The sequence below is a fragment of the Camarhynchus parvulus genome, chromosome 7, assembly GCF_901933205.1.
Source record: "Camarhynchus parvulus chromosome 7, STF_HiC, whole genome shotgun sequence".
NCBI classification, from domain to species: Eukaryota; Metazoa; Chordata; class Aves; order Passeriformes; family Thraupidae; genus Camarhynchus; species Camarhynchus parvulus.
Window position 1 is genome coordinate 16,029,970 of NC_044577.1, and position 20,524 is coordinate 16,050,493.

A 20,524-nucleotide genomic window follows, 5' to 3' on the forward strand; every position below is an offset into this window, starting at 1 on the left:
ATGTTCCTATTTAGCTAAAACGGTAGAAGCAGCATTATTACAGCCATGTAGGCATTCGTTTTCTTCAGTAAAGATGAACATGTAGATGAATATGTAGAATAAGATGGGTCATTTTAAACTGTTGGCTTTTGGATTAGATTTCTCCCTTCTGATCATGCAGAAAACATCAAAGGCAGACTGAGAAGTTGATGTCAGCTGAAGCTTAGACATAATTTACAAGCTCTATTTGGGGAATTTTTGGCATTTTTTGTTCATTTGTTTGTTTGGGGTTTTTTTGTTGGTTTTTGGAGGGGGGTTGTTTGTTTTCATTTGTTTGTTTTTAATTTAGATAAATTAACCTTTAAATTCTTACATGCAACTGAACTAAACCCTAAATAATCCAGAGCCTTGGAAATGTTCTTGGGGAGAAAAGGATTTCTCTACAACTGAGAAATGCTTTCATAAATGTCAAGAAAGAAATCTCTGATAAAGCAAGTAAATGAAAATTAGTTGGAAGACATGAATGTGATTCACAGGTGCTTTCTGTGAGTGTTTGGAGCATGGGAAACTAAGCCCAGGTCTCTGTCACTGAGATGAACTGATGTCATCTCAGCAGAGCTGAAACCTGTTTGCCTCTCATGTCTGTTAGGAGGGCTGTGCAAAGTGAGCTGTCAGTGTGGATGCAGACTTTAGTCAATAAGGGATTCTCATACGCAGCACATCCTTCATTGTTTTACACGGGGATTTAGGAACCAATGTGGCTTAAGCTGAGTCACATTATGGGGACACAAAAAGGGAAGTCAGGTGTGGTTTTCAGCTAATCAAAAGGTTTTGAAACTCCTCTAAAGTAGATTTGTGTCTGAAACAGTGTATTAACATTTTTATTAAAATATTTTTTCACTGTCATTGTGTTCAGGGACATGTTCACTAGCACAGGCAGAAATGCAACTAAAAACATCTGAAAATGCAGCACTAAGATATCTAGGAACTGCATCAACAGGCCACTCACTTCACGCAGGCCACCAAGGAGACAGCACATGCTAATGAACTCGAGCCTTGGCTGAGGTGATGTGGTAGCATAGGTCATTGAGTTGAATGAGTGGATTTACTCAAAAGCATTGATAATGTGTGATTAGAGGACATAAGCATGGCTAAAAATACAAATTGAAGTCACACATAAGGAATCAACAGATAATTTGATAATTTGCACCCTGAAATATGAAACTCTTAACACCCCACACGCGTGCTTTTAAATTGCAGTGCTGGATAGAGATGCTCCAGGATTGACCTCATACAGTCAGCAGCCAGAACTAAAAGCATCACGCTAACCCAGTGCCTTTGCTTGCACTTAGCCCAGAGTGACATCATGGTGCTAAATCTCTTGTACAGGCAGAGCTGAGATGCTGAGTGTGACAGAGACATCTTCCAAAGAGGAATTTCAGAAGTCTGTCCTGCAGCCGCGACACTGACAACGTTCAGAGTTGGTAAGTGCTGTAAAGGCCATGTGCCATGGAAATCAAGGAAAGACCATCAGCCAGAAGTAACTCACTTGTGTCCAAGATGTAGGATCCCCCGCTGCATAACACAGGCACAGGAATAAATTCCTGGGTAGCCTGTGATACTGGCTACATTTTTGTTGGATAGATACGCTTTTAGAAACCCTCTGGAGCTCCACTACGCTCTGCCCTGTCAGTTCTTCCTCCTACTGAAACCTTCTTCAGCCTTTTGTTGTTCTTCGTTGTCCTACACTTCTCCCAGATTTTACTGGGGAAAACGTGGCATTTCTGTTCATACACCTTGAGATTCTCCCCCTTCCTGAAAAGCAGAAGGAAAGAAGGAGCAGAGTATTAGAAAAGCCTCAGTCTTGTTTTGATCTCAGTAAGAGTTTCACGTAAGTTATAACAGCAGTCCCAAGCATAGAAAGGATTATCTATGAAACTGTTTCTATAAACAACATTTTGTAAATGTGTGTAAACTGAACTGATCTGCAATACCTAAACTTTTAATTCTTTTCGTGGCAGAGGAAAGAAAATATTACAAATACGTAAAATAAGGCACTAGTACATTAACATAAATAACTAATAGATTGTAAAGCTTTGTAGAAAACAGCTAACTGCTAATGGAATAATGCACATTTGTTGATTCTTGGAGCAGACACTGGCCATATATCATGCACCAAAGCAAGTGCTAAGAGTATCAGCACGTAACAGCATTATTTAAACTTCTTTTATGGGAGAGATTAAATAGTCATTAAAGCAGCCCATACTGAGTCACTGGCTCCATTTTCTATTTTTCGTTTGCACACAAGAGACTATCACAGGTTTTGGAGTTTTCATTATTACTTATGGATATAAAGCAATTATTTTCATGGCAGTTGACCATTACATTATCAATAATGAAAACTGCCCTTCCAAAAGGACCAGCCCAAAGACCAGAAGCTTAAGATTCAGTAATTCCATTTGGTCATCCTGCCTCACTTAAGCTTGCCAGACAACCTCAGGAAAGGGTTATCATGTGGTTGGTCATTCAATTTCTTGGCTGCTTTAACCAACTGACACTACAGTGGGCCAGAGGTGGTGTTGACTCCTGGCCCACAAGAACTGACCTAAACCCATTAACCATTGCATGTAGAACACAAAATACAGTGACAAGATAAATGATAATTACTGTTGGTCACCCTGATCTGGCATAGATTTGAATGAAGGAATAAAGGACATAGACAAAGGTACATGAAGATCAAAGCTCCTGCAGAGGTGGTTATTTTTAAAAGTATGGATTTGTATGTAAAGATGTTGATTCAACTATTTTCCCCTGCATGTTTCTGCAGCTCATGGAGCTACTCACATTCTTAAAACTAAGCTGAAATGGAAGCCAAAAGTTACCACGCACATTCCTCCATTCAGCATTAGAGACAGCAGGAACAAAGAGTAACCAATTTTCTGAGGAGGAAGCTATTAAATCACATACATCCAGCCAGGGCATCGGTAAAGCCAAGTGCCATACCTGTGCTCTGGTATAGGCTGCACCTTTGTAAATTTGGTCCTTCCTTTTGTTTAGGAATGAAAATACTTTAGAGCCAAGTTGAAGGCATGAATTGCAGATTGAAAGTCCTTGGGTTGTTGATGCTCTTTATGCCAGATAAAACAAATAATAGAGTTCAATGGAATGGAAATCTCTATAGTCTGCCATACACTGAATTTGTTTATGGTTCACTTGGCACAATTTTTTTCCCCTTGGACAATAAATGGACTTTTAAGCTGAAAGTTAATTTTTACTTTAAGAAAGCTCTGGCTATAAAAAATGGACAAATTAACAGCAATGAGCACTTTCACACAGGAGAAAATGATTCATTAACTGTTCTTTAGCCATTGTAGAAGAGTCCATTTTTGGCTAGTCCTCAGAGAGTCCAAGGATGTTATAATACAAGCAACGTTTCAAAAAACTTCATTGCACAGAGAAAATTCCAGGCTTCAATTTTCTTCTTGAGAGAGTTCAGTAGTTGCTTTATTCTCTGTGTGTGTGCGTATGTGTGTGTATGTTTATACACAGAATTAGATTCTAGCAAAGGGAAAGTGCATTTATGCAAAAAGCAATTCATCAACCACTTCTGTGCTCAGAATTCACTGAGGTAATTTAGATACTCTAATGGCAAGGTAGTTTAGGTAAGGTATGCAATAAATGTTTCCCCCAACCCCTTCAAACAGTTAGAGTAATGGAAAATGTGCGCTCTAAATGAATCTTTTCAGTAAAGTAATTCTTGTTTTAATTATTTATCAGTTAGAAAATATTAAATATAATGACATAGCAAACTTCTCTGGAATCCCTTTTCGTGTTGAGGGAGCACTCTCACATTAGCTGGAGTTTTATGCAAGCTATAACTAGAAGGCTAACATAATGCAGTGTGCAGCACTGATCTGTTTCTCGTAATATTAAATGTGCAGCAAGCACCTACCACAATGAGGAGACCCTTTGGATCTATTTGCAACATTTTCACCATGGCCTTGACCTTAGTGATGTCAGGCATATATTATATCTTCGCTATAATTTACTATTGACATCATGGATTAAATTTGTTGTTTCAGCTAATGCAACAGAGCAAGCAAGGTAGATTGTGAAACAAAGCCAGCTGCTGAAATACGAGGGTTGTCAAGTATAAATTTACAAAAGATATTTAGACAGAGCACAGAAGACAAAAATAAATGGACAGAGAAGCTGTTTTTGACAGACTGCAAAGGGCTAGAGACTTAAACTTGAGCATTGTAAATCCAAATGTCACAAAACACTGCTAGAGAATGTGAGACATGTCTATTTCTCAGGAATATAAATGGTGATATGAGACAAAACTTTCAAGATGCCATGCATTTTTGCAAAGTCTATCACTATCTCCTGATAAGAAACTTAGTGATCTTTTCCTCTTAGCCTTAAAAGAAGGAAATTCATCATTTAAATTCAGTGACTAACATAACAACTGTATTTGGGACAGGTAGTTTATAAAAATAGCAAAAAAAAAAAGATTGCTATAGTTTTTTGGATTTCTAGAAAAATATGACTTTTGGATTCCCAGAAAAATATAAACTGACCGATAGGTTTGTTCTCTTGGTGAAATTTAGCCAATCATATATAAATAATTCTTATTTGGGCATTCATATGGATAGATGGTAGTTTTTGGCTGTTATGTGTCCGTGAAAGAACAGCCCTATATAAAATAAAATCCTTTTTTTTATTTTTTAGGTGTTATGTCAGTCACATAACTCAGGGTGGGTTCTCTTGTAAAGGCTTTTCTGTGATTCCCAGAATGATGTACTGCCTGTCCACCAGAGAAAGGATTCAGTAAAGAGAGACACCCACGGAGCAAGGTGGGCAGCAGTGCTCAGGCAGGCCTGCAGCTGAGGCTGGGGAGCATCCTGCAACAGCCTCAGCTTCCAAATTCTTATATCATGAAGCCAGTAACTGAGGCTGAAAAAAGAGGCACAGCATGTTGGCCAAAGGCTTCCCCTTGGAGACTCTCAGCTCCATGTTTGACTCAGCAACAAGCATGCTCTTTCTTACTTCTTTGCAGTTGAGGGAATAAATCTAACCTGAGGAAATTAAACTCTGACTCCATGACCTAAATAAGTTGTCAGCACAGATTTAAGAGGAACATACCATAGTCACAGGACCATCAATGAAGCAACTGTGGGTTCTACCAAAATATAAACAGAGGGCACTGTTTTGGGATAAACGCAGAGATGGGAATGATACCTTTTTGTGTGACATCTGGAATACCTCCAAAACAGCTGCATTTTGTGGAATGCTTTCCCCCAGTGCAAATCCATTCATGGCTGTGGTGATGGAGTGGCTACCTCTAGCAATTGAAGAGCAGAGGAGGTAAAATGATGGCTAGCAAAATTAGGGTTTGTTTTGAGGGAGTTCATAATTTCTTGTTGGCTTTTTTCACTACTCAAAAGCCCTAATATTAAATAAAAACTGGGATGGGTTAAAGCAAGCTTTTGACACATGACTAAAAGCAGCATTAAGGCAAATGGTCTATAGCTTTCTCCTATTGTGTCAAAGATGCTGTGGAAGATGATCAATGTAGGCCAGGCCTAGAGAGATTCCACGCTCCACTCACTGCAAACACCTCTCTGGAGCAGCCCTGATACACTGTGCTGCAATAGGTAAGAGCAACAGCATGCCACATGAGCTTAGCATTAATTTTGATTCATTTTGCAGGTCAAGCATGAAATGCCTCTTGTAGTGCTCTCTGGTGCTAAATGATTTACACCAGTTTAGAATTTTCCAATCTTAGCATCAATTATTTGTGACAATTTCAGATAGCTATCTAATTTTGGCAGTGCAGTATTCATACCTAGGACTTCATTCCCTGTATATTTATTTCCTCTAAGCTTTTCTTTTTTGGGAAAATCTTTTGCACTGATACACCTGGTTAGCAGATGTGGCTTGGCTATTATATGTAACGCAATTAATCTGGAAGGCTGGCGTCACAGGACTTTCCGCGATGCTGTGGCAGCATTATTGTGATTCATTAGTGTCACTTCCTCAGCAAGTTGTAATTGGCAGTGCATATTGTTTCTGTAAAAAAGCAGTCACTGTGGTGGTAGGAGAAAGAATGGCATATTTTCTTTTCTGAGGAAAACAAAGGTTATCCTTGTTTACACATCTAGTGTGAATGTAAAATGAACAAGCTCCATCCTTAATTTGCCTCTTCTACCTCACTGCAAAGCCTAGGTGTTAGAGGATGGCGTTGAGATGCATTCACCAGACAAAAAGTGTTTCCTATTATTAATGGCTGGAGGAGCCCTCTGTGTAATCAAAGGGCACAGCTGCAGTGATATACGGCCAGTGACAAACGGAGAGATCTTTCCTTCTCACTGCTACAAGCTTGCCAGCTTGCAGCCAGCGACTTCCAGCGCCGTATATCTGCAAGATAAATAGCACGAGATATGAATATACGCAGTGCTTACAGTCTTGAAAAGTATTGTTATATCCCCCACATACAATCATTCTAAATATGACTTGAGTGCATTTTTCACAATTTCAGAGCTATTCTCGCTGTTTGGAAATAGATACAGCTTCTGAGCAGAGATTTAAAACCCTCTAACAGTGCTGCTTTCGGAGGTCTGGTTTGGAAGCGGATGTTGTACAGCTGATGGTGTCAGCAAAGCAACTTTCATGAGATTCACAGCTCTCTTTTGCAGTGACAGGCAGCACTTTTCAGTGAAAGGAATCAGCTAAAGAATATACAATAAATCTTTTTTAATTTTCTGATGTGCCTATGACAAAGCAATCTAAGGAAAGAACTCATTCTCTTCAATATGTGTGTATTTTAGAAAAAAAAATGTTAGCCATTTCTTTTGTAGTTGTTTCTAGTCATGTTTTAGTCCTTTTGTTTTTACAAAAAAAAGGATAATTCTGTGCAGCAGTTTCTAAGCCAAGGATGTATCTGAACTGAAACAAACATTAAAGCTAAATAGGGAGCAATTGCCAACGAAAAGCAAGCAAAGGTTCTTGGTAAATAAAAAATTATGTGCCCTTTAGCCTGGTTTGCTGTTGGTGTAAGTGGGTCCAGATTTCCACAAACATGAAACCAAAGCTGTCAGTGGGCAAGGCCAGCCTTGCATGGAGCCAGTGTCAGGAGGGTGTCCCCACGCACATGCAGGCACACAGGCACACACGGAGGAAGTTGGTGCCGCTCTGTGACCTTTCCATGAACTTTCTAGGAGGTGCAAAGATCAGTCAAGAAGCCAAAGGTCAGCATTCATGCTGGTCACAAGCAAAAATCAGTTTTAACCGGACACTGGAAGAGTGTTTCTGCCCCTTGAGTTATCTCAGCAAAATACTAATAATTGCATTTTGTATAGAGGAAAATTGACTTAGTCGGTGTTTAATGTCTCAGCATGTCTCAGTGTTGCTGCACTCATTTGACAACTTGTTAGAAGCTATGTTCACTTTTCTTCTGTAATATATCTGTGCAGGGGAAAGATGGAGTTAAATAATATGAAGGAAGTGGCACAATGTAAGAAAAATCTGGTAATTCAGAGTGAACAGTGCCACTGCTAGTGTTTGTGAGACACAAAAGTATGAGCTGAAGAAAGGAAATTACATGTTGATTGCCTATGAAGAAAAACATTGAGTTAAAAGCAAGGCAACAGTAAAGGAAGTCTGCAATTTCAGTCATAATTGACTTGTCCAGCCTCTCACACAGTACTTGGTATCAGATTATACCACAGTGGTATCTTTGTTTAAATCCAAGTTAAAAAAAAAAAAAAAGAATCAGAATGAAATATACAAGTAATATAATCCTACTTTCAGCAGGTCAGAAGTGAAAACAAATGTGGTGATTTTGCTTCTGCTGTAGCCCGAGGTGGACGTTTGCCCATGTGACAGCATACAAGATACATTTTAGCACAAAACTCCCATTGACTGCAATGGGACTCTGATCGAACCCAGACACAGCAAGTGCTGTATCCCAGAAGAAGCACAAACCTCTACCATATGACTGTCTTTACTACAGCGGGCTGGAAGGATTTTGTTCTAAGAAATGAGTTATTAGGAACGTTATTTTGTTTCCCCTTGCCTCTGCTTTTCTCGCTGGCACAGTCTAATAAATTAATAGTAAAGTTCCACTTAGGAAAAATGATGAGTGGAGCTCAAGAGATGACCAGAGGTGTGAAATTTTGGTTATGGATTAGAAAAAGATACCTTGAGTCTTTAACAGTGTACTTTAATAACAGCAAATGTATTCAATAATGAATACATTTTTATCTAACATATTATGAAATCTCTCAATATATTCTACAACTCAGAAAGTTTTCAAAGTAAAACAAAGGAAAAAGAACATAAAATGTTTTTCCCATATTGGCTTATTGATGACTACAATTATTTCTCATGCTTATTCTTTGTTAGAGTCATCTGGATTATTTTGACCACTTCCTCACTCTTTTAACTCCTAAAGCAAATTATTTCACCAATAATTTCTCACTCTGGGGCTAGTTTTACTGTGCTTTCTTTTGTAAAAAGCAAAACAAAACAAAACAAAAAAACCAAACCAAACAAAAAAAAAAAACCAAGAAAAAACAAAACGGTTGGGTTTGTTGTCCAGTTTTTGAACTAGAATATGAGTGAAAATGTCTCTGCACAACCCAAAACTGCAGCACTTCCTGCCCTGTCACTGAGAACTGAAGTGCTTTTCAGAACAGGGTCAGGAGCTGTCAGGAGCACTGAGGGTGCTTTGTGCCTGCTCCAGCAGTGGAAAGGCAGCTCCCTGCAGCTGGGAGCTCCCACCTGGACCAGAGCTGGGCTGAAGCTTCCAGCTTCTTCAATAAAGGGTCTGGGGACTATGGGCTCAGTGGTAATTCTAGATGAGGCTTGCACTGGGATAGTAAAGTAAGGCATAAATTAAACAAGTTCATGGCAGGCATACATTTAATACAATAATACAGGGAGGACTTAGAGCCAGGGCTACTCTTCTGTCTCCATTACAGAGGAGAATAATGGAAAATCCAATCTTTTAATCTCTCTGCAAATATTTAACTCCTTTTAAAGTCCTTCTGATGATTGCATTTACTTCATGCTTGTGCCAGCACTTCTGTGTGTGGGAGTGCTCGTAGATCCTGCAGTGACTGTGGAGCGTCTTCTCGTTCCATCAGCCGGCAGAGAAATATTGCCAGGCTGCAAATAAATGCTGCTGGCCAACTTCTACTTGGGTATGAAAGCATCTTGCCAGGGAACACTCTGATCCACATACACTGACTTCTTTTAAAAGCTGGAAGAGTCGGAGAGGACTATAAAAGAAGCTAAAGTCATGCTAATGTTTTTAAATGGTCAACATGATGACTAATAGACATTCAACCTATTAAGATGAAAAGAGGCATCATCCCAGTCTTGGAAGCTTAACATTGGAGACAATCAGTACATAATTAAATGACGGCAACAGAACATTCATCTTGGCACATTTTCAGGGAAGTTAAGTCTTGTCAGACAAGCATGGTCTTATTTTTATTTATGAAATAGCAAGTTCTGGTGCTAAAAACCACAACAAAGCCACACAGTCACACTGAATGGATTAAACCAAACAAAGAGATACTGAGTAACTGAAAACTAGAAGTCACCATGCTCTGTTGAGCCCTCAAGGGCCTCGTTCCTCTCCTGTTGTATAGCTGATGGTAACAGCAAGGCAGGGGCAGGAACACAGCACCCATATAGGAACAGTGATAGTAACCAGAGTCAGCCAAATCCTCACATCCCAGACAAGTCCACAGAGCCAAGGCTGGTCTGGGGTCCAGCAAGGAAGTCAGGTCAGCAAGGCCACCTGGGGCTTGGCACGGTAGGAGGCAGGCACAGACACACCTAAAGTGTAACTTCAGCAAGGACCAAGGGTGGAAGCCTGACCTTAAATGCAGCTTGGAAGCCGCTGGACAAAAGCCTCACAACAAGGCTTCTCCAGATCTTTCTCATGCAGCTCATTCTCACAGCCTGGCTGCTTTCACAGCAGCTCAATCCAGAGCCCCACAACTGCATGGCATTAGAGGGTGCAGCAGTGAAAGCCATGGTGGGGCTGAGGAGAAGAATCTGCAGAGCAGCTCAGGGCCTCAGCTGGTATCTGGGAATTGTGGCAGATAAACAAAGGAACACAGACTTTTCATACAATATACAGAGGAGGATGTGAAGGCAAGAAGATACACAGCCTTAACTGGATTTCAGAAGGTGCTACCATACCTAAAAACAGCATTTGTGAAAATGCTCGTGGGAATATTGAGTTGGTTCTTGAAGTACATTATGAAACTAAAAAAAAAAGGTTTAAAAAAACCCCAACATTCAAAGAAAAAAAGAATCAGGAAAACATGCCTTAATCTGTTGGGGTTATCCAAGAAGGAGTTAAAAAGTGACTTAATCAAAGTCTGCAGGTATCTACATAAGGAAGAGATTTCTGATAACAAATAGCTATTTAGTCTAACAGAAAAAGGCACAATAAGATCCAATGGTTGGAGGCTGTCGTACTTTCTCTAGCATGGGTCATTAATCATTGGAACAACCTACCACAGGATGTGGTAGATCATTTGAAGTCTTTAAATCAGGACTGCGTCTTTACAAAAGAAATTCCTTCTCTCAAACAGAAAATCTGCATCTGATGCAGAAACTGAATTGTGCAAAGACTGAGGTGAACGTCTTTAAAATATATTAAATTAAAGAAAAACAGCTCAGTGGAAAAAATTATTGACAAATTTATGGAAAAGAAGCAGAGAAGGGAAAGGGAAAAGGTATGCTTTCTAAAATATATGTCTTCTGTCCTTTAAACACAGTGTGAAAAAGACATGCTTTTTCCTTGAAGTTCATCTGGTGGCATTCTGACTGCACATGGTGATGGGCTCACCAGTTGTTATTTATGAAGCATGGATTCTTGGGCATGGTTAAAAAATACCACTTGGCCTTCTTTCAGTTAAATCCCATTCCTTTGAGGTGAATTTAATCATGCCTGAAACATATCTGTAAAACAGAAGCCCTTTGAGTTTCCTACAGAGAAGAAAGGAAGATACCAGCCTGCAGGAGAGAATACAACACTTATGCCAAAAAGAGCAAACAGAGTGCAATTCCAGGGCTATACTTTTGAGTTCAGAACACCAAAGTTTATAGTCAGAGCTCCCACGAGGAGGGACAGGAGTATATGAGGATATTTGCTACTTCTAATGGTTAATAGCACTAAACATTTATACAATTCTAGTGCTCTGCTTTGATAGGAACTTTGTGCTGGGAGTTGCAAACAGAAAAGGGCAGGGAGCAGACAATCTATGCACAGGAAGAGAGCTGCAGCCCAAAAAGAAAGAGCTCCACAGAAAACTCGAGCTGTTCTTTCAGAGTTGCTGCCATGACAAAAAAAGGACTCTGGTTTCCTGCCTGCTTTGACCATGCATGAAGTCTGAAATTTTCTTTATGATTTTAGCCTCTGATGTGCAAACAGCTGTTGGATAGAAGTGTGTGTTCCAAGTTCATGGGGCTTTTCATGATCAGAGAATAATAGTAAAGAGCTGGATGCAGAGATTATGCTAGCTTTGCTCCACCTGTCCTTTGGGATCCAGTGGTTATGTCCCTAACCCTTCTGTGACCTAAGCATATGTAATACATGTAGCATGGCTGGAGACAGGCGTAAGGAAATGAAAATGCATAGGACATACCTGCTAATTGATGATCTGCATGCCAAGGCACACAGCTGCGTGTGTGTGCGTGCTCTGGGAGCGTGCATGCCACATGTGCACCCCATCCCCCACTGCAGCAGGACAGATTCCCAATTAAAACTCAGACCTCTGTGGAGTAAGTGGTCCATGCCTCTACTGTTCCTGGAAAACCTGCTGCAATACAAATAACAATCAGTTGCAACAATTCCATACAGTTCCTACTGTCAAAACTTTAAATTCATTAGCCATTTCACATACTTTGCCACTTACATTGTTGGATCACTTCTTCTCTTTCCATAAGCTTATAAAAACAAACAATTAGTTAAGACAATTTCTATGGCTTTTCTCCCCACACAAGTCATTTTTAGTTTTGGTTTTTCTAAAGCCTGCTGTTGGGCTGAGCAGCATTTTTACCCCCTGGTGTGTGTGTTTCACCAGTGATGGTCGCCAGATGAGGCTGTTCCAGGCTGACACAAAGTGCCATCTCCAGAGGCTGAACAGCTCTGAATTACCCCACAAGTGGCTGGAGGAGCCAGGGGGAAGGCAGGAGGCTCAGCTGCTGTTCAGCGTGTCACAGCCCCAGTCTGTCAGTCAGCACAGCCCAGATCCCACACAGAAACCTCCATGGGCTTTGGATCAAGACTTAAGTATTATTATAGTACTTTGGGATTGTGTGTGCATGTGTGTGGTTTCTGGGTGTATGTTTTAATTTTGTTTTGTTCTGGAAATACCACGTATGCCCTTTGAGACCATTACAAATGAAGTTTATATAGACATGGTAAAAGACCACTGTAGGCAAGGATAATAAAATATTAAATCATTATGAGAGATATAATGACCGGTTTAAAATAGGAAGTGCTGAGTTTTCCAAGTTCAGTAAGTATGATTATTTTTCTCTTTCATTTTCGGAGCACCTGTGATTATATAGAACTAATAATTTGAGAACTGAAACAAACTGGGTTTATGAGCAAGCAATATAAACTCATCTATCAGACTCATCAGTATGTGAGCCAAATCATAAATTACCATCTTACTGTTGGCTTTTAGAGAACAGTGACACTTCCTCCATGTGAAAATATGCCCCTTATTTTTGAATCAGGAAAGCTAAGAGCTTTGCTTCTGGCAAGGACAACTCTAAAAGGAATCATTCCTAATGCAATCTGCCCTTGAAATAAAGCTTCCTCTCATCTGCATTCCCCGTGTCATCTGATATGGGCTTCAAATATCAAATTTTCATTGTTTTTCTATGACATTGTCAGGATGGGAAGAAATATTAGCAACATGATTCCTAGCAGAATCTGCATGAAGTCGTCACACATTTGACTTCCTGCTAGACATAAATCCATTATCCTACAAACTGTGTTGCTCACATGACATTCCTAGTAAGCAGCTGCAGTTGATAAGAGCTATTCTGCATAATTTGCTTTGAAGTATCTTTTAAGATAGGATTAGCCAGATGATGTATTCTTTTTTTATTTTCCCTCTTTCCCTCTGTCTCTCTTGGTGGTGGTGGTGTTGTCAATCATCATTGTGGTCCTGTTCCTACAGAAATGTTTGTGGACTGCAGATACCCACGTGGTATCTGTACACCTTGTGAGCAGTTTGTCTGTATCTTACACTAAATGTGTGGACTGCCAGAAATAGCATAGAGAAATGTGGAACTGCTAAAATCAGAAAATAAAAAGCCATTCTAGTTAGCCAGTATGACAGTGCTTGAAAATACATCTGATTTACCAAGAAAGGAATGTTCTGCCTTTGCATCACCTTGCTTTCAAGTCCAAGTATGTATTGTTTTACAAACACTTTGGCATTATCTGAAAAAAGAGAATAGTTTATATTTGTACTGAGTGACAAAATCCCTGTCTCTAAGACACGGAATGGTTTTGTAGATTCTTCCAAGGGATAGTTTTGTTGTGCGGAGAATCACATCTTTGCCCACTTGTTTTCTGCATCGCTTGCCATACACAATGCAAAGGAAGTAACTGTGAAAATGCAAATGAATATTCTCATGTAAGTGGTGCAAATATGATAGCATGCTATACATCTGAGTGGCTCAGAAAACTAATGGGCACCATTTTGAACTGTGGAAACATGAGCCATGGCGAAAAAGTTGGAATTCAGATTTACTGCTTCTTTCTTCTCATCTCCAATGCTTGAATAAAAGAAAAAAAACATTTAAAGGACGTAAGTTTAAGTATCTTAATCTCATCAGCTTCGGCTTGGCTTTTTGCTCTTCTATGTTCAAATGAAGCACCTAATCAAAATTACATTACAATTATAAATAAAATCAAGGGCCACTTTTTATTAGCTTTTGCTTTTTATTCTCCCTCTGTTTAAAGGCATTGGCTCTGAAGTCTCCTGGCTGCAGACGCTGGGTGTTTAGAGGCAATACTGCAGACTTTTATGTTTTATGGATTCTACCAGAACAATATAACATGATACTGACAATCATAAACAGATACTAAGTTGTTTCAGTTTGGAAACAATTGCAGCCATATAACCCTTGGTGGGCTCTTTTATATGAACTTTTATTTTTCTCCGTACAATGGCTAACATGGGAACTATCCCCCCTCCAATAGTGCAGCTTGTATTTGCTCAGGAAATGGTTAAGTTACAGCTGGTCACCCCTGTTACTTCATGGAAATGCTTTGATTTGTCTTCCATACTAAAACAGTTAGAGTCATTTGTTTTACTAACAACTCCCCTCAGAGCAGAACCTCAATACCATCTTAAAGCAAAATTAACTTCACACATGACTTTGTCAAGAAGCTTATTTCCATCTCAGGAGAGTTCAAATTTCATGAAATCTGGACGCAGTGTAGTTAGGAGGACAAACTTTGGAAATGTTATTTCCTTCTTTGTGCTGCCCATAGTGGCCACTCACCCAAGGATTTTTCAGGTAACATAAAGGCAATGCTTTCTTAAGCGTATAAAAATGCCTGTACTTGACCAGGTTACCCAGCTTGGCCATTGCCAAGAGGGCAGTGGGCAAAATATTAATTGTATCTCCAACCTGCACTCTGACTTGTTCAAAGTGTAACCTCAAGGATGTGTCCACAGCAGCTACACTAAAATAACTTTATTTTGAAAGCTTCTGATAATTTGTAAAATATTTGGCATATTTAAGAGTAGAGAATAATTCTGGACTGGCTCATCACTTTCAAAAGGGGGAAAATATAGCTGCAGCCTCCCAAATCGACTGACAAGGCAGCTTAAAGATACCAACAGTAGATGGACAGCAAACATGGGCTCTGTATGTACCTCGCTCCACCCTTCTCTGAGGAGTCGTATGAATATGAAGCTTTTTACTGTTAAATTTAAGTCCTGTAAGGGAAAAAAAAAAGAAAAGAAAAAAAGAAAGAAAAAAAAAGAAAAAAAATACTGTAGTTTAATGGTGCTAATTCTAGTTTGTCTAGCACACTCAGATCATTTGAGAACACCTTCTGGACTTGAAACAGAGAAAAAATGAAAGATTTCTCTTTGTTAGAATTTCAAAGCAGTTCGCATTCACCACAACCCTCCTGCAAACAGTAAAGCTCAGAATACCAGCCCGTATCAAGTCATTAACCTTTTAGGACTCAATCAAAGCAGTGTTGTGTGACATTAATGAATGCTTTAATGTGGTATATAAAAGCTAACAAACATGGAAACTGGTAATGATTCATCAAATTTAATATTCCGTCGAACATTTAATTTTGAAGACTGACACTTTTTAAAAATAATGCAATAGACTACAAGTTCAGAAGAGTGCCTTTAATGAGAGCCATTCCCCACTTTTTAGGACTTTTCCAAATTGCATTTAGATGCCCAACAAAAGCAAGAAAAGTGCATTAAAAACTGAAACAGTTATGCAACCTTCTAAATAACATTTGAACATATTTTATGGAATCTGTTGAGAAGAGTGAAGGAAGTTGTCCTTATAAATACACTTGCGGTTTAGGTCACACATTGTCTGCAGTCATTGCTAGGAGGCAAAAGCCCTGTTGTAAAACAGCTGGGCTTCTTGGCTTGGGGCAAAGGCAAATTCCACAGCCAGAAACCTAATTAGACACTTTTGGAATTCACAGCACCCTTTCACGCTATGACCTTTTCCTTTCTCTGCCTTCCCCTTGCTTCTCTACAGCTCACCCCCATATGTCCTCCTCCCCCCTGTCCCCACATGAACATCTGATCCTCTCCTTACTAATATGTTGCTCTTTATTGCATAAATACTGTCTACTGGCCAAATTCAATCCTGCTGGTAATAAGACCAACTTGAAAGTCAACAAGTTTATGCCATGGATAAATTTGCCCCTGTGATGCATTTAACTTGTAAGAAACTCTGCTTATCCAATCTCCTAAAAATTTTTGAAAATTTGGACTGCAGGGAACTGATTTCAAAGAAACTGCTTCATCTGACCTGGGAAATTTCAAAGTAACCAAAGAATTCTCGTGTTGCCCTGGAAAGAAAAGCAAAATAGTCTGACTAAAACCTATCAACACATGATCTAAGCCTGTCCCATTGCCAGGGCACCCACCTGAATGCAGAAAGCCCAGGTTCAAATTCCTGGAGGGACTTGAACCTGGGTCTCCCACATATGACAGGTAGATATGCCAGCTCCTGGTCCCACACTGGCTTCTTTTTGGACTGAAATTGCAATTCTGTTCTGAACAGGGCTTCTTCCCTGAAAGATTTTGCATACTCACAAAGCATTTTTCATACTGACAGATAGGTATTTTTCAGTGAACAGTGCCTCATCACAAATTTGCCAACCTCCTATACCCTCAGAAAAACACATTCAAAACTTTTCTAAAAGACTAGTACACTTTAATTTAAATGTTATTTGTGTCAAGGGGAAATAATATCCTAAACCACATAGATATAAGAATCTAGATGTCTTATTAAATAAATGTACAACTGATAGAAATGACAGGCTATTAAATTTCACTGAAGATACATAATTTACAGTGAGACTATTATATATCATTTTCTTAAATTGTTTTTATAACATAAGCTGCAGTTCTTATCCAAACTCATTTCCAGCCAAAGAGCATGTTCCCTCACACAGATTTTTCACTTAACTAAAAACTGCAGGATTCATCCATTAAAAAAAAAAAAAGTATGATAAATAGGATATTTTAACTGAATTGGGTAATAGAGAACTGCTGTGCCACTCCTGAGAAATGTCTATAATTCACTTATGCCTTCTGGTATTTGTATAGCATGTTGACTCATGAATCACAGAGTAGCTATCATAAAAAAAAAACAATGTCTCCTTGACAAAAAATACATTTAACTCAGCTGAGATTTGCAGTTAAGATTCATGCCTACATTTTTAAAATCACAAATACTATTACATTACACTTGGGGAACTGTTTTTGTAGACCTGTGCACTTTGGTGCTGCTCCTGGCAGCATTATTCTCATTTTGCACATGGTAAAACTGAGGCAGAGGAGCTCAGTAAGGAGGTCAGGGGAGAAGCAAAGTTCAAAGCTCAAGGCAGAGGGCAGAAGTAAATGCTGCTTTGGGCAGCTGATGCCCCATGTTTCCCATGATTGCCAGCTCCAACAATAGGTACCTTGCTTCCTCTGCAACTACCCACCAGCAGTACCTTTCCTCTAGCTGCCCTTTTGCAGAAGCCGGTGGACTTTTAAAATTTTTTTATTTTTATGGAAATGTATTTTTTTTCTCCAGCCAAAAGCATTCTGATACAGTTTTGGCCCATGAGGAAAGAAACAGACAGGTTCAGGCAGTTGGGATAGGAGCAGGTGAGAAGTGCCTACCAGGGGATGTCGGTATGCTTTTGTCACATCTGAAATGGTGAGAAACAGTACTTGTCACAATCATTGACAATGGGAAAGGGAAGAAAATACCTACAGGGTGTGCAGAGGAAATGGCCAGATTTGGGTTTTCCTCCAAGGAAAAAGTGTGCATCTCTCAAGGCCCGTGAGGCAGAGAGTGAATATCAGTTGGTATTTGGAGGGTGTTAGAGGTGCCATGTGAGAGGAGATCCTGCAGAATAAATTCTCGATATCAACAGAGAAAGAAACAAAAACCAGAGGGCTCTTTGTGACTTCAAACCCACAAAATATTGCTTCTACCTTGGCAACTGGTGATGCACAGTCCTGAGCCAGGCACGTTGGGCTGACTTCCAGTTCACCCAGCCTTGTCTCTTCAGCCAGGACTGAAGGGGTGAAGCATCTCCCTCAGCCTGGGCCGTAAAAATATCTCTTATTTCATCTTCCCCAACAAGCATGTATCTACAACATGCTATTGCTTTTTTGCTTGAGATTCCATATCTCAATCACTGAAAAATACCATTCATTATAATTTGCAACTATCATTTAATCATAAACTAAACCTCAAAGCAACACTAAGTGTGCATGATTGCTAAGTGGTCAGCATCATCACAGTCCCCTGGAAAAACTAATTAGTATGTTACTATATATCTGCATACCTGGGAGATAAATGTTGTTCATATCCCCTTCCCTAAGGACAGAATGGAGATGGTTCAGTAAAACACTCTTCCTCTTAATATGCAGGGTTTGTTGTAGGAGCAGCTCAATTCATATTTCCACCAGTTTGATGGTAAGGGAGCAGCAGTAGCAATATTAATCTGCAGTAACCTGTCAGTGAACTCCACAGCTAATATGATGTAGTTATGATTTTACCATCAATCAGAACTGAACAGGCCCTGGACAATCCTTACAGCACTGCCTCAAAAAATCTAATTGTGCAAAAGCTTCATCAGTTTCCAACATTTCTTTTTTATCTGTCACAGACTTTTGGCCTACTACACAACCTTTTATTATTGCTCTTATTGCATTAGCTTGTAGGACAAAAAAGAAAAGGCTAAATCTAAGAGTTCCCCTGCATTCCATCATTTGTTACTGTGTAGGATCCTATTTGACAGTTCCATATTATTTTAGATTTAGATAAATATTCTTAGGACATATGGTATTGCATGAACTTTTGAACCACTGATTGCCAACATATTAAAAAAGGCTAGCAATATTTTTACCTCTGCATTTGCATGTTCAAATGTATAAGAAATAGATAACAAAAATGGGACAATTAAGCTGTAACCAGGATTAGATTAGACAAAATGTAAACCCAGACATTGTTTTTTCTTTTAATTAATTGTATTCATAGAGCAGCAGAATAGTTAAAAAATGAATTATTAACAGCAAATATGAACTACTACAGGAGTTAGAGTTCTACTAGTAATTAAGATAACCGTTCATTATTCTTTTCAGGCATTTTTAGTACAACCATTTATTATGTAGTTTTGTAGCTTAAATTAGATATAGATGTGTGCGTGTGTGTAAATATCATAAAAGAAACACAGACAGGCATTCTCAGCCAGAAGCTTTCTTTCAAACAGTGGCCATAAGAGATTACAACTTGCAGTGAGAGACATTACAACCACCCTATTTCTGGTGAGTTTACTATGTGAGAAGTTCTGGTGTAACTTTTGTGATTTTGAACATATAAACCCATCAAGGAAGATGAACTATTAACATTATCTGTTTAGTCATTTTAATCTTTTGCATCTTAAATGTAATCAGGCTTTTCAGAACTGAAATTGCTAATCAGCATGTTGGATAAATGTTTCCATTTTAAAATGTGCACATTTAGACATAACAGCTGGCTGTAAAGAATATATTTATATTTGTGATTTAATGTATCACAAACTTTATATTTGATTTCATTTAGCTTTACCGAGAAACTGAGAAAATTTTTGCTAGCATGATCTGTTTTGACAGCAGTTTTACAGCAGCAGAAAAGCATGGAGTAATAAATGAGGTGTGCATACAATGCATTATGTAGTCTTTAAAGCAAGCATGTCTTTTTAACAAAGCAAATTTTTTTACACCATTTCAAGTGATTTCATCCATTTCTAACATGAGCTTAATTCATGCGAAGCAATACAGATTGTGCATAAACAGAACACAGCACTCTTCTCCACTACAACGGCTGTTCATTAATTTTGCAAACTGTGTTCAAAACTGAGGAGAAATATTGTTTTGAGAAGAATTCTAACTTCAAAGAAATATTTTTGATGATACGAACATCAAATGAATAGCTGAGTTTTAGCCTTCAATCAATCGTAACGTAAAGTAATTGTAATCTAATAAAAATAGCCATACAAAATAAGGAAATGGCAGTTGCATCCTGTTAAAAACATGCAGGAATGCAACTTTGGAACTACTGAGAGAACCGAGACTGTAGAAAGACAAAAACAGGATGTTAAATTCTTACGACAATTGGAAGCAACTGATTTTTTAAGCACTCGCCACCACCCGTGATCATTTGTTCAGCAGCCTCTAGGGGGTTCTGTGCGACTGCAGAACCCTGCAATTTCATGAGCACCTAAGAACAGGTTATCAGAGATACAGGCATTTACACCGCTGTTGAAATGTCCAGCTGCATTGTCACTGCTGCAAATTTGACTGCTACACTAGTGCCAGTGTTCTCTAAAGTGAAAATCACAAAAGAAAGTTCTTGAGAACTTCAGCCCACTTCAGAATGTGTACTTGTCATCATGGCAATAATAAAAACATTTGTTATAATTAATATAATTACATTAAACTGCATGTAGTCATTACTTAGGCAAGTGTATTTAAATGCCAACCACAAATTTATTCACTTTCATTTATGTTTTTAACAATTATTAACTTCTTGTTTTAGAAGACTGTCAGTAAGAAATACTAGTTTTCCTTCCTATTTCATATTCCTGGTTTTGCAAGAGGCTGGAACTTTACTACCACATACTAATTCTCCTCTGTACTTTAAGAGTCAACTACAAGATGTTATAGGATTCCTGCTATTAAAAAAAAAAAAACAGTAGACCATTAATAACAGAATGGAAAAAAAAATTTAAGTTAGTGTG

General features: G+C 38.8%; 1 long non-coding RNA gene across 2 annotated transcripts in view; it reads left to right on the forward strand.

The window, feature by feature from the left end:
- LOC115906039 overlaps positions 1–20,524 on the forward strand; it is a 60,283-nt gene that overhangs the window by 16,156 nt on the left and 23,603 nt on the right. For both annotated transcript variants that reach the window (XR_004060897.1, XR_004060898.1), the window contains exon 2: positions 1,369–1,463. This is a non-coding gene — a long non-coding RNA (uncharacterized LOC115906039). The remainder of the gene's footprint in view (positions 1–1,368; positions 1,464–20,524) is intronic.